Raw genomic sequence first — 13,604 nt, 5'->3', positions numbered from 1 at the left:
GGATTATCACTTTGAGATTAGTATCCCTAGTTTCTTATACCTATTATATGAGCCTCTAATAAGTACATACATTCCCCTCTAAGTCAACACTCCAGATTCTAGGTGGACTTTTTGTGCTCACTTAAGGAAAGATGCCTTATCCTACAATGGGAACATGTTGTTACCTTAATCTTCCTTATTTTCTGCACATCTAGCTGGCCTGACAAATTCAAACTCATTTCTGATTCTCTCTTAAGTCTTTGGACAGCTCCGTCCTCCAATTCTGTCCAATATTTGGACATGTCATCGGCCTTTTCTTCATTTTGGTGACTGATCTCTAGCCTCTTATCCACTTTCTAAACATCCCCTTTGCTTTCTTCCAGACACTGTCTAAATTGGGGCTATACATTACAGCAATTAGAATGAGGACTCCCTAGGAATTTAAAAATGAGGAGTTTTGATCAGATTTTCTTATCCATTTCAATTCCTTCATTTGTCAGCAAATACCTCTCCAAATGAATGACTGTGGTAATCTAAGTGTCTCTAGAGCAGGGAAAAGGAAACTCACAAGACTTATGTTTCCAAAGGAGATATATTAAAGGGTATTCTAAATAGGTGGCTGGAAGTGGGAATGGGATATTTCTAATTTGGACCTTGAAAAATGTTTTCTAGATCAGGGCAATGTAATTACAGTTCCCCTGATGGTAGGGTTGTGCTAGCTGCAAAAGTGGCTTCTCTGCTTTCCCTTTTTCCATAAGAAAAGTTCTGTCTCAGACATGTGTTAGAGATTTTGTTGTTGTTCAGTTGTGTCTGACTCTGCATGACCCCATTTTGAGTTTTCTTAGCAGAGATACTGGACTGGTGTGCCATTCTCTAGCTCATTTTACAGATGAGAAAACTGAGGCAAACAGGGTGAAGTAACTTGCCCAGAGTCACCCAGCTAGTAAGCGTCTGAGGCCAGATTTGAACTCATGAAGATGAATCTTCCTGATCCCAAGCCCAGTGTTCTACCTACTGTACAACCTAGCTGCCCAGATTAGAGATATTTCTTCCTTTTCAAGTGTTCCAAATGGTGATCAGTGGGCTGCAAAATGTATCTAGATAACTTGTTTCTGGATCTACATTTTGGGGTCTTTTTATGAAGTAACTAGTTGAAGGGGATAAGAGAATAAGAGTAGGATGTTCCCTGATTTATTCAAGGTTAGCTAAGTAGAAGGACTTGGAGGGTCTTTCTTATAATGCCAATTAACTGCTACCCACTGGGCAGGCAAGCCAGCTTAACCAGGATAACAAAGTAGCTTATGGGGAAGACCGAAGACAAAATGTGCCAGACAAGTCAAACCATCACAAAGACTCAGGAAAAAAAACCAGTTCTTGTCACCAAAAACCTTCGTACAATCATTTTGTTCAACATCAGAAACTGATATAATTTTATCAGTGAAAATGACATTAAAGAAGAGGCATTGCTGTCTGCTTTGCCACTATGCCCTATGGACCATTACACCTTTCCACCTGACTTGAAGCTGAAATCCATCGTTTTTTTTTTTATTTTTCCCATTAGAATGTGAGGTCCTTAAGGTCAGAGACTTTTCCATTTTCTCCTCAGCACTTAATACAGTGCTTTGCACAAAATAAGCACTTAATAAATGCTTCATTCATTCATTCATTCACCCAAGAGGCAGGAAAGGTACAACCTCCTCTTTCTGACGACTCTTCCTATTTCAGGGCTCGGTTCCCTGGTAAAGAACTTCTTAAATTTTTCACTCTGTGGTAGAAGTGTTCAAAAACTATTTATCCACTGGGGACAAGTTCATTGTCTTCACTGCTGGCCTTCTCAAATGCAGTTTAACTTCTCAGATCTTCTAAGGGTACAATGCTTCAATTATGCCTAAAAGAATTTCCTCCTTACATTATTTTCATTGTTTGTCATTTATAATTTGATTTTGCAGAAGTCTAAAAGGGACACACCCTTAAAAGTCTAAACTCAGACCTATGGAGTACTTGGCTATGGATTACATATAATAACCTTATCAGAATAAAGAAAGATATTGTACAGAGAGGAATAGTATATATTGAACCAAAAAGACCCCACTATCATATATTTTACATAGAATAAAAATAATCCCACAAATATGAACCTCTAAGATTGTGATGGAATACTACTGTGCTATAAGAAATGATGAGCAGGATGCTCTCAGAAAAACCCTGAAAGACTTACGTAAACTGATGCAAAATGAAGTAAGCAGAACCAGGAGAGCATTGTATACAGTAACAGCAATATTGTATGATGATCACCTGCAAATGACTTAGCTATTCTCAGCAATACAATGATCCAAGACAATTCCGAAGGACTTATGATGAAAAATGTTATCCACATCCAGAGAAAGAACTGATGGAGTCTGAATGCAGATCAAAGTATACTTTTTAAAAACTTTCTTTATTTTTCTTGGGGTTTTTTTTTGGGGGGGGGTGTTGTGTTTTCTTTCACACGTGACTAACATGGAAATATGTTTTATATGACAGTGCATGTATAAACTATTTCAAATTGTTTGCTTTCTCAATGAGGGTGGAGAGGAGGAAAGGAGGGAAAGAATTAAAATTATTTTTGCATGTAATTGGGGGAAAATAAAATATTAAAAGAAAAAATAACCATAAAGTACTAACTTTCTTTGTGCATATTGTTGCCTATGTAATTTTTCCTTTCCCCCTTCATCCCCCCGCTGATTCTCTTCTTCCAGTTATACTTGCTTCTCTCCAAGTTACCTGGTTTGTGGATGTATATGATTAGTTTGTTTCCCTCATCTCCATTTTCAATTTAAAGCCCATTTAATCAGATTTTCAAGCCACAGCCCACATCACATGCTTTTCATTTCTGTCCAAGAGCTTGTCATTTTTGTCTCACAATTTGTTCAGCCATTCCAGAATTGATAGACATCTCCTCAAATTTTTAATTCTTTGCCACCATGAAAAGAACTGCTATAAATATTTTTTAATTTTTATTCATTTTATTCTTTTTTATGCTGTATTTTTGTACATATAGGTCCCTTTCCTTTTGTGGTTTTTATCTCTTTGGGATACAGACCTAGTAGTGGTATTGCTGGGTCAAAGGGTATGCACGGTTTTATAGCCCTTTGAGTATAGTTCCAAATTGCTCCATACAATGGTTGAATCACTTCTCAACTCCACCAACAGTGCATTAGTGTCTCAATTTTCCTACCTCCCCTGCAACATTTGTCATTTTCCTTTTCTGTCATATTAGTCAATCTGATAGATATGGGGCAGCATCTCAGAGTTGTTTTAAGGAACATTTCTCTAGTCAATATCCATCTTTCTCACCCTTTAATTTTATTTTTAAGGTATCATCCCATCATATTAAATTCACCACTGTGCCCCCTGTCTATGTATACTCCTTCTAACTGCCCTAATAGTGAGAAAGTTCTTAGGAGTTACAAGTAACATCTTCCCATAGAATGTAAACAGTTTACCCTTATTGAATCCCTTATGATTTCTCTTTCTTGTTTACCTTTTTATGTTTCTTTTGAATTTTGTATTTGAAAGTCAAATTTTCCATTCAGTTCTGGTTTTTTCATCAGGAAAGGTTGAAAGTCCTCTATTTAATTGAAAAATCCATATTTTCTCCTGAAGGATTATATTTAGTTTTGCTGGGTAGATAATTCTAGTTTCTTTGTCTTCTGAAATACCATATTCCAAGTTCTTCAATCCTTTAATGTAGAACCTGCTAAATCTTGTATTATCTTGACTGCAGCTCCATGACATTTGAATTGTTTCTTTCTGGCTGCTTATACTATTTTCTCCTTGACCTGGAAGCTCTGGAATTTAGTTATAATATTTCTGAGAATTTTCATTTTGGGAAGTCTTTCAGGAGGTGATCGGTGAATTCTTTCAATGTCTACTTTACTTGCTGATTCTAGAATATCAGGGCAGTTTTCCTTGATAATTTCTTGAATGATAATATCTAGCCTCTTTTGATCATAGCTTTCAGATAATCCAATAATTCTTAAATTATTTATCTTCAATCTATTTTCCAGGTCAGTCACTTTTCCAATGAGATATTTCACCATTTTCTTCCTTTTTTCATTCTTTTGATTTTGTTCTATGGCTCTTGATATCTCATAGAGTCATTTGCTTCCACTTGCCCAATTCTAATTTTTTAAGGAATTATTTTCTTCAGTGAGCTTTTGTCTTTTTCCATTTGGTCAATTCTACTTTTTAAAGAGTTCTTTTCTTCTGTGAATTTTTGTACATCTTTTTTCATGTGGTCTATTCTGCTTTTTAAGGAGTTCTTCTCTTCAGTAAATTTTCATATATTTTTTTTCCATTTGGCCTACTCTGTTTTTTAAGGTATTATTTTCTTCAGTATTTTTTTTTTGTGCCTCCTTTACCAAGCTGTTGACTCTTTTTTCAAGATGTTCTTGCAACACTACCATTTATTTTCCCAATTTTTCTTCTCTTATTTGGTTTTTTAAATCCTTTTTGAGCCCTTTCAGGAGTTCTTCTTGGGCCTGAGGCCAATTCACATGTATCTTTGAGGCTTTAGATGTAGTAGTTTTGATTTTGTTATCTTCTTCTGAGTTTGTGTTTTGACCTTCCCTGTCACCATAGTAACTGTCTGTGGTTAGGTTCTTTTTGTCATTTGCTCATTTTCCAGCCCATGTCTTTACTTTTAACTTTATATTAAAGTCAGGCTATGCTTCCAGGGTTGAGGGGGGCACTATTTTAAGCTTCAGGTTTTTTGTGTTGCTAGTTCTGGAGCTCTGTAAGTTTTCAGTTCTTCCAAGGTGGTATGATCTAAGCAGAGCTGTGTTTACTGCTCTCCTGGCCTGCGCTCTGGTCTGTGAGTGACCACATGTACTCTTTTCTGCTCTAGAACTGTGACCATGGTCCCTGCTCCTCTGGGGCCATAAGCTCTGGTGTGCTAGGGCTCTTCCTTGCCCTAGGACTGCGACCCAGGACCACAACCTAGATGCATGTATGGGCAATGCAACAGAGTCTAGCAAAAGGATCCCTCTAATCTTATGATCAGTTGTCTGACCCCTTTACCATCCATAGGCTGAGAGCTCCAGAAGCCCCTGTTGTCACCCTTGATTCAGTTGTTCTCAAGGCCCGCTGCTGTTCTGTTGGGGCACAGGCTGAGCTGGCACAGCCTGTGCTCCACTCTTACCCCTCTGTGAAAGACTTTTCCCGATAATCTTCTAAATTGTCTTGGGCTGGAAAATTGTTTCATTACATCCTTTTGTGGGTTCTGGTCTCCAGAATTTGTTTTGAGGCATCATTTAAAGTTGTTTGGAGGGGAATTCGAGAGTACTCAGGCAAGTCCCTGCCTTTTCTCCATCATCTTGGCTCCCATTTTATGGTTTCTGTAATACTTTCTTCACACACTTCTGAAGCAAATTGTACTAGAATTATTCCCACTTTACAGATGAAGATACTGAGGCTCAGTGAGGTTATGTGACTTGTTTTTAGCAATTGTCAACATTCACACTCAATCCCAGGTTTCATTTACTTTAAGTCTGGTAAAAGCCCTTAGTACAGTGTCTGACACATAGTAGATCCTTAATAAACGCTTGTTTCCTCCCTTCCTTCCTCAATCCTTTCTTTTTTTCCTTCCTCCCTTCCTCCTCTTCCTTCTTTCCTTGCTCCCTCCCTCCTTCCTTCTTTTCCTCCCTCCCTTCCTTCTTCCCTTTCTCCCCTCCTCCTTTCCTTCTTCCCTCTCTTCCTTCCTACCTTCCTTCTTCCTTCTCTCTTTCCCTCCCTCCCTTTTTCCCCTCCTTCCCTTCTTCCCTCCCATTCTGCCTTCCTTCCTTACCAATAACACTAGCAAACTGTGCCTCTCATATTCTTTGCTTGATATCTCTATACACACATGTGTAGTGTATGAGTAATAAACAAAATAAGCTCATTGAGTGCCTGCCTTCTACACTGTAGGCACTTAACAAATTTTTAAAAATCAAAGTGAAACTAGAATTCTGAATACAGTGAAAGGGTATAGAATAAGAGATAACATGGTAGTATTGCATTAATAATAATAGTTACCATTTTTATGGTGCTTTAAGTTTTCAAAGTGCTTTACAAATATTATTTTATCTTCACAACAACTCTGAAAGGTAGGTGCTATTATTATCCAGTTTTACAGATGAGGAAACTGAGGCAGACAGCATTTAATGGACTGGCTCAGGGTTACACAAGTAGTAAGTGTATGAGGCTGGATTTGAATTAAGGCCTTTGGATGAGGTTTAATTTGGAAAGACATAAAGAGATATCATGGATGGGAGCATAATGTACTAACCATAGGGCCTTAAGTTCCCCTATGACCCCTATCTAAGCTACTTCAATGATCCTGGAATCTGAAATCCCCCTTTCTTATAACAATCTCCTGTCCTTCTATCTTTTCCTCTACCTCACTCCTCCAAAACCTATTCTCCATTTTCATCATGATCCGTCACTCTATCCCTTTACGTTATTCCAATTTGCCACCCCCACTCTGGTCTCTTTATCTTTCTTATATTTCTTATATTTGACCAATTGAATTATAGGTCTTCTAATTCTGAATACCTTATCCCCTTGTCCTAATACCAGTTAGATCCTGCCAGTCTTCTCTCTGGAACATCTTGTTGTATGACAATACTTATATTCTTTCTTGGAATTTTGTTCTTCTTGGAGCAAAGGGGAGAGGAAATGCCTCATATTTTTCCTGCCTAGTCTCCAGCCTCATTTGAAAGAACCATTTCAGTCTCCCGCTATGGTGACGAGAGAAGGTGCCATTCCAGCTATTCTATCTCAGCCACTTTTGTCTCCTTCCTGGTCTCCAGACTCTTGTGGGAAAAGGAAGAACTGTGTTGCATCTTAAAAGCCTCCAATCACTGAGGTGAGGGAAAAGGACACTGTTCCATCAAGTTTCCAGCCTGGTCTCCTGCTTTGGGGAAGGAGAGTATCACCACTTTTTTGGCTTCAAGTTCTTGCTCCATCACCTGAACTACCCAAGACTCTGAAAAAGTTGCCACCCTGAAGTCATAACATTGGCATTAAACATGTTTCTAAAAATTTCCCCCAACAATTAACAAATTTCACCACCACCCCCGCCCTAGTCATAACTTTCCCGTTCTAGTGATTCTGAACCTCATAAGTCATCATTTAAACCTCATTTTTCATCTCCCACTATGTGATTCCTTATTCCCATTTCCTTTAATTTTCTGCTCCTCCTGCTAATGTCCCACCCCAAAGCTGTAACTTTCTGGAATGCCTGATCCATAGGCAAAAAATTTAATTTCATCTTAAATCTTTTCCTTTCCTATTGTTTCCATCTTCTGACTCTCACTGAGACCTGGTTGTCTCCTGATGACACAGCCTCCCTGGTCATCCTTTCCAGCACTAGCTGCACTTTCACTAATCCCCTCTAAGCCACTGGTCAAGGCGGGGGAGATGGAATACCCTTTGCTCCCCATTGCCACTTCCAGGTTCTCCACCTACCATCATCAATCTGTAACTTCTCCTCTGAGGTTCATGAAATCTATATCTACCACCCAATCAAAATCCTGGTAGCTTTTATCACCAGCCTTCTAGGACATTCCCCTTCCTTCTTCATTGAATTCAGTACCTGGCTCATAATCTTTCTCTCCTCCCCACTTGCCCTTATACTAGGGGACTTCAATATATATATTCTCTCAAACACTCTAATCTCCCAGTTTCTCAGCTTCCTCATTTGCCATGACCTACTCTTCCATACCACTTCAGCAATCCACAAAAATGGTTATATTCTTGATCTTGCTACCACCTACAAATATACCACTTCCATGTTCAAAAATTCTGAAATTCCCTTATCTGATCACTATGTATTGACATTCTACCTCTCCTTCTGCCTTCCACTACCAAATCCTGCTCTATGTACACCCCAATCCCTCCAATCCTCAGTTCTCTCCCATGCTGGTACCCCTACACTAGCTATATTCTCTTACTTTCTCCACCTTGAACTCTTGGTGAATGGAGTCAGCTCTTCACTGTCTACTTCTCTTGAGTCCTTTGCCCCCTTATCATATCATTGATTGTTCACTGCCAAGCTTCAGCCTTGGACCACCCCTAAAATCTGCTGCCTTTGCTCCTATACACATGATGCTGAACAAAGGTGGAAAAAGTTATGTAACCATGCTAATTAGGTTCATTACAAATTTATGTTATGTAACCTCAACTGGGCCCTCGCTGCTGCCAGGCAATCTTTCAATAATTTCTTTGATCCCTTTGCTGTGTTTGACATTATTAAACATCCCTTCCTCCTAAATACTCCTCTTTACCTTCCTTTTCATAACACTGCTCTCTCCTAATTCTCCTTCTACCTGTCTGGCCATCCTTTAGTCTCTGTGGTTGGGTATACTTTAAGGTCTTTTTCTCTTCTATTTTCTTCTTATACTCACTATATTAGTGATCTCATCCGTTCAACTGTTATCTCTATGTGGATGATTTCTAAATTTCTATAATCAACCCCAACATTTCTCATATATGCTTTTCTTCTCTCTTCTTACATTGCTACCTCCCACCCCACCCCCCCACCCCCTGGTGTAGGCCTTATCATCTCATGCCTGTACTATTGCAATATCCTACTGGTTGGTCTACCTCAAGTGACTCTATGCTCCTCATTCAGCTATCAAAATGATTTTCATAAAGTGGAAGTCTGACCACGCCACCCCCTATTAAACAAACTCCATTGATTCCCTATTACCTGCAAGATCAAATATAAAATTCTATTTGGCATTCATAGCTCCTTATAACCTGGCCCTTTCCTTTCCTCCAGTCTTTTTATACATTACTCCCTTCCACATACTCTGCAATCCAATGACACTGGTCTCCTTGCTATTCTTTGCACAAGATACTTCATCTCTCAATGACATGTATTTTAATTAATTGTCCCCCATGCTTGAAATTCTCTCCCTCCTTTCCTCCACCTCCTGGCTTTCTTGCTCCTTCAAGTCTCTGCTAAATTCCTGCCTGCTTCAAGAAGCCTTTCTTGGTTCCACTTAATGGAAGTGTCTTCTCTCTGAAATTAGTTCCAGCTTAGTAAATATATATGCATATGTGTGTGTGTGTGTGTGTGTGTGTGTGTGTGTGTGTGTGTGTACAGATGTGTATGTGTGTGTATATGTTTTGTTTGCACGTAGTGTTTTGCATGGTGTCTCCCCATTAAACTGTGAGCTCCTTGAGAGTGAGGCTATTTTTTTGCCTTTCTTTGAAACATCAGAGCTTAACATAAGTGACTGGCACATAGTAGGTTCTTAATAATGTTTGTTTTGACTTGACTTGACTAACTTATCTTATGAACTCAAACCCCTCATGGCTAAACGCCTCCTAGATATCTTCACTGGATGTCTCATGGCGTTCTCAACAGAATTCATCATATTTTCCCTAAAACCTAAAGCCTCATCCAACCTTCTCTATTTCTACAGAAGGCGCCACCCTCCTTCAAATTGAGTACTCAAAAAATATTCATTTATATTGACCCCTGAGCCTTGGCCAGTGACCTACCCACCTTGTCAGGTCAATGGCAGCAAACTAATTGGTAAATCAAGTCTAACCTAGCATTGGGGAAGGGATCCTTATGGCCTGAATAGCAACTGAACTGAAAAAATAATGGCTGTAGGTCACTCATGTACACAGGGGAACTTTTCCCAAGGTATCAAATGTAATGAGATAGATCCTCTCAGTAGCACAACAGATCCATACCCAAATTTCCCATGCATATGAACATACCACATAGGGCTGGACCTACCAGATAGGCCTCTACTTCACTCAAGAAATCAAGAAAACAAAGAATAGTTTCTCCATGTAGAAAGTAGACCCCTAGAGAAGATCTTTCAGGGGATATGTTTAGCCAGACCATGGCAAATAAATTATATACAACCTCTTTCACAACACCTGTGGCTTATATTATATCTTAATAGCAATAGATGGGTATATAGGGCATGGAATGGCCATACTATTCCCCACCCTGATGTAAAGGCTACTGTTACAGCCATTAAAAAGGACATGTCTTCATCTTGACTATTCTGATTATATTTCCAGTGATAATAGAACTCCATTTTTAACAATGGGTCCCAAATTAGGGCACTAGATGGGTCTTCTATGCCCCATAATATGTCTATCTATGATATCATTGTATATATATATATATATATATATATATATATATGTATATATATATATATATGTGTGTGTGTGTGTGTGTGTGTGTGTGTGTGTGTGTGTATCCATCTATCTATCCTCTATATATCATAGTATCTCTAAACCTCACAAGAGTGAATCTCTACCATCTCAGATGTTGGCTGACCCACTATCAGAGGAGGAAAGGGTGCCACTAGGTTATAATAGTGTTGAATAATTCAGTGACTACACAACCAGACTCACCCTTCTTTTTCCCATCCAAGACATATACAACAGGAGAATAGATGCTCCACTCTGCAGGCCTCATCAACCATAGTAGAGATAATACCAATTTGGATGCATTGATTCCTGCTGGCCATGTCCTGATAGTCTGGTTAGTGGACCAATCATCTTTTACATTTACCCTGCCTAAGACCCCACTTAGCTTTCCTAGGATAGCTAATTTACAGCCCAGGTAACCTATTGGGATCATCAAACCAGCCTAAACAGGAGGATGGGTGGTGAATCATAGAAGCAGTGGGACTCCAGAGGAAATAGTGGGCCAGGGGACATTATGGATCCTGCCCACCAGACAGTCTAGTTTTATAGGCTGGTGACTAGACCTAAAAGGATGGGGGTGCTCTGGTGGGGAGGGGAATCCTAAACTCTGGTATTTACACTTCCTTGCTTTTATTTCTGAAGTTATGTAACGCCACACACTGGATGAGAAAGGATTTAGACATTCACACTCCATCTGAACTGGTCCTATTGACCTGTTTGATTTTTTTTTACTTGACCCTTAAAAGATGGAAGCAAAGTAAACCCACGCAGCAGCAGGAAGGTGTTCCCTTTTGCTTTTTCAGAGGATTCTCTTATTTTTCTGTTTTTCCTTCAGGTCCTTGACTACTGGGCCAATAACACTGAATATCTTGGGCTTGGCTCAAGCAACTGCAGCTGCATCTATCGAACTTCTGCACTTGCTATTGAAGATGGCTGGGTCACCAGGTTCCAGGAACACTGGAGGCGAGAATCTAAAGTTTCTTTTTTAATGTAAAACCATACTCTTCTGGGAGAGATAATACAGTTTAGAGGTTTTAAAAGGGGGGGGGGTGGAGGGGAGAAATAGGAAACTGGCAACATGACATCAAAGTCTGCAAGCAAAATTACCCTCTTAAGGGTGGAGAGTAGAGTTTTGAATACTACTGGTAGCTACTTGAACAGCAAGGAAGGCACTTTTTGCAAATTCTGCTGCACAAACAGAGTATCTGAAATATTAGATAATGCCATAGGCAAATGAGGATCTTTCCTTCCTGTCCTGCCTCACCCTCTGATTTGGGGAAATATAAGACCAGTATTTAAGCTCTGTCTTTGTAGCTATGCCAACAAGTATTCCCCACTCTGCAAATTTCTGGATGAATCCAGGCTCTGGGAACCAGAAGAGTCCTTGACATCATCGGTATGCCCTTCTCTGATACCATTTTAAAGGTAACCTCTCTAACTTGGAAAGCACCCAATGGAACCCTTTATCTCCTTGACAGCATTACATTCCTCACCCTAATACCTGACAACAAAATGTGCTGGGGGAGATGGGGTGGTGGCCTGAGCCTTCATTATTGATCAAGATCCCTCCCCTATTTCCTTCCTCCCCGCCTCCAAGGTACTGTAATTTCCTGGATGTTGGGGTGGGGTCAGAGATAAGAGGTTTCATCAGTTTGAAAAAGTTTTCTTTCTGAGGTGGCTGAAACAGAAAAAATAATCAAGAACATTTCCTTAACCCCAGCCCAGGTAGCTAACAAGACTGGAAAGATTGGAAAGACAGGATTGAAGTCTGAGTTCTCTATTATACATGATGATAGATAACTGTATTGTCTAGATTATCTACTATCCAGTTAAGGAGGGGTCTGAGCTCTATGTAAAGCCTCCTTTTGTTTTTGGGTAAATACCAGTGGGTAAGCTGAATAAGCATGAGGACAATAAAGCAGTAGGTCACCCGATTTTCTGGGGTTCACCTCTCCCTTCCTCTTCCCTGTGAGATTTATTCTCATGGCTAGGATATAGCTCCTGGGAAGCCTGCATCCCAATTTGCCTTTCCCATTCTGGCCCTCTGCACGATACATGATAAACTGCTGTGTATCGAAATGCATCTGATATCAACTCACTAATTCCTTCACTGCCTGGTTTATATGTACCCCAGATGGGAAAACTACTGATCAAAATAGTAGGATGCTGGGTCTAGGGGATGAATTGTGAGCCAGTGAAAATGCCTTTGACTGGTATGGCCCTAGTAACTCCCACCCCCAAGATGCACACATGACCCAGAGAACAAGCATTACCCCCACCCCCTCACCTCCTAGCTTCTTCGTGGATGACATCATTAGAATTTTTTCCTATTTCCTAGCCCTCATCCTTCACTCCTTGTTTAGCAATTTAGAAAATACCCTCATTTCACTAGTCTCAGCTATGTTTTTATAGAAAACAGGGTTGTCTCTCATTGGGGCTATTCTGGCTCTTTGTCTAAAACTCTATTAAGTTTGAGCCCTAAAGGACTCTGGGCCTTTGACTGTGGCTACCTTCCACCACTACCCCTCCATGTGGTGGCACTGCAGGCCTGGAGACCATACACTGAGACTATTTCCCCCCAGGTATTTGTTCTCCTTTCCTTGTGAAGAGTATAAAAAGAGTTTTTGTTAAAAGCTTTTCCTATGTGGCCATGTCACTCTTCATCTGAATTCTCTTGCACTTAAAAAAGTTTTGTTGATGCTTTTCTATGCCAATTGTTTCCCAATAAGCCCTTCCCATACAACTCTTCCTTATAACAAAGAGTTAATCAGCATACATATACTAAGAGCCTACTGTGTGCCAGTCACTTTTGTTAAGCTCTGGGGTTTTAAAGAAAGGCAAAAGACAGTTCCTGTCTCAAGGAGCTCACAGTATAATTGGGGAGACAATATGGAAACTATGTGCAAACAAAATATATACAGGACGAACTGGAAATAATTTCTAGAGGGAAGATTAAAAAGGACTGGGAAAAGCCTCACATAGAATGTGGGAATTTAGTTGGAACTTGAAGGAATTCAGAGAAATCAAGAGGCAGAGATGAGGAGGGAGAGAATTCTAGGCATGGGGGATAACCTGTAAAAAGGAATAGTCAGCAATAAAAATGGCTAACAGGGAGTTGAGACCGACCCAAGATGGGGCAATGATAATCCCTATTCACCAAGAAGACAAAGAAAACAAGGCATGGGAAATTCTGCCTTGTCTCTTCTTGTCTGTTATTTTCCCATTAACCTCAGCACTGGTACTAGCTGTTATCTGAGCCTTCCTTTATCCCAGATGTTTTCACATTTCCTAACCAGTTCAGTTAAAAACAATTAAGCAAAACAAACTCACCCAGCAACATTGATAGCGAACTCAATATTTCACCCTTGTATTGAACTTAGATTTTAAAAAGACATGATAAAAAGATGGAAGTCAATGGA

Source organism: Trichosurus vulpecula, chromosome 2 (genome assembly GCF_011100635.1).
Source record: "Trichosurus vulpecula isolate mTriVul1 chromosome 2, mTriVul1.pri, whole genome shotgun sequence".
In the NCBI taxonomy this organism is placed as follows: Eukaryota; Metazoa; Chordata; class Mammalia; order Diprotodontia; family Phalangeridae; genus Trichosurus; species Trichosurus vulpecula.
The sequence above is the reverse complement of the archived record's forward strand: the minus strand, read 5'-3'. Positions refer to the sequence as shown.